This window comes from Limulus polyphemus, unplaced genomic scaffold (genome assembly GCF_000517525.1).
Source record: "Limulus polyphemus unplaced genomic scaffold, Limulus_polyphemus-2.1.2 Scaffold297, whole genome shotgun sequence".
Lineage (NCBI taxonomy): Eukaryota > Metazoa > Arthropoda > Merostomata > Xiphosura > Limulidae > Limulus > Limulus polyphemus.
The window spans coordinates 662776-664811 of record NW_013665907.1 but is presented as its reverse complement, the minus strand read 5'-3'; the positions used below and the strand labels follow the sequence as shown (position 1 = coordinate 664811).

Sequence of the window (2036 nt, the reverse complement as noted above, 5' to 3'; positions counted from 1 at the left end):
ATATGGTAGTTTGAGTTGTTAAAAAGTGCCTCGCTAGAAATTGCTAGTGGTTATACCTTTTATTTAACCAATTTTCTAAGAATAGTACGCTTTAGCGATACAAACTGTTCCAAGTTCAATTCCGGCATGCAGGATACGAAAGAAAATATGGAAATTACGGCATATACAATAATGCTCATATTTGATGGAACAGTATAACATCATTAAATAAGAACTTGTAATCAAAAGTAAGTGATCTGTATTTATTGGGTCTCATTTAAGCTACACACAAAGTTTAAGTATGTCTTTTTGTGAATTTTTCTCAAAAGTGGCACCAACCTTTCATGTTGTGATCATTTTAGGTAAATTTGGAAACGTTTATTTTGTGGCTTGTAGATACTTTTACAATGTTTAATAGTCGTAGAATTTCGAAGAATTATACATTAAAAGAGTCGGTGCCACTTAAAATGCGCTAATACTAATACTTGAATTCCACTTTTTTAGATTTTTTTACGTTTTAGTTTATGCACATAGCTTGACGTAGACATTTCGAAACTCTTGGTGAGTTTTAAACGCGTCTAACATTCTAAGAAGTTTGTAAACATAATTTGTATGTTTTTATTAGGTTTCCGTGAAGTTTTCAGTTTTATTATTATTTTTGGATAAAACATCTTTCTTTCTTCCAAACGTATTCCTATTAGTCTTAATTGATGATGGTACTTGAAATTAATTTTAAGATTTAAACTTTGTGATAAAATTTTTATCATAAACCTTAGGCCTATTGGTTTTGAGTGTTTCGTGTTTTTGTGGCATTTAAACCGTAATTTGTAGGATATATGACGTAATTAGAAAATATAGTTTGTGATGTATAGTCATAATGTGGAGAATAAACTGAAAAGATAAAGTTTGATATGGTTTTCATAAAGATTAAATCTAAACACATGAGAACTAGTTGTAATTTTGTGTGTGTAATGCTCATAATATGAGTATTTTTATTGAAGTTTGCACAATTATTATTGAATTAAATTATTTTTTTAGTGTCCTTGAAAAATGTTTTTCTATTTCTTTTATGATGAAGGTTGAAGTTTGAACAAAGTTGGCTGAAGGAATGATGGGGCGTTATTATTATTATTATTATTATACAAAATTCCAATCCCTCATTTTTTTTTTTTGACGGGTCGGGTAAAGCTAGTTTTTAATATAAAATATATCTGTTGAAAATATGTTTATCTCATGTTCCAAAGCTTTCTTTATGCCAAATGCTGTAATGTAATTCTATTAAACTTGCAAACTAGTTTGTAATATTATAGGAGGAATTCAATTTTGTTTTCAGGACTAATGGGTTGCTTATACTTATGTTAAAATAATACTTAATGGTGAACAAAAACAGCAGTTCTTGTCCATTCATTACTGTTTTTTATTCTGATTATAAAACATTTATAATTGGTGATTAGTCTATATGTGTGTGTGTGTAAAAGAACAATGTTTAAATCTTAATGTTAATTGATAAAATATTAAATGGCATACCAGCTATATGTACAAGCATTCAAATGATATTCGGCAGAACTTCTTCATTTTGTGATGTAAAAAAATTATGCTAATATAGTTGTAGCGCAGCTGCTTTTGGTATTTAACGTTGTTTGTGGGTTTTATGCGAATAGCCATGCAATTGTTTAAGCTATATTTCATGCAAAGTTGCTTCTAGATTTAATCTTGTAGCACCTAATTTGTACTGTTAAGTCTCTGGTCGTTGGTTAATTTTCTGTAGAAATTCTTTCCCAGAAACTTCGGCGATACAAGTCCTTTCTTAATTAAAACTAGTTTATTTCTCAATTCAACTTTGCAATATACTTAATTTACACAGTCACTTTAACTCACACACACGCTATAATTCACAACGAACGATTCACGCATTTTACTACCGCGCTTGACTCAATTGTCCGTCTCTATCTCTTCAATCTGCAATTATTCATCTATATCCCTATTCATTGTCTGGCGCACTTATATACAAGAATAGAGGACGCCTAGCAAATACTGGATTATTCGTGATGTTCCCA

The 2036-nt window shown here is 29.8% G+C and overlaps 1 protein-coding gene across 1 annotated transcript in view; it reads left to right on the top strand.

Annotated features, from left to right (window-relative positions):
* Positions 1-2036, top strand: part of LOC106457155 (protein numb-like) — a 78122-nt gene that overhangs the window by 35340 nt on the left and 40746 nt on the right. The window lies entirely within an intron of this gene.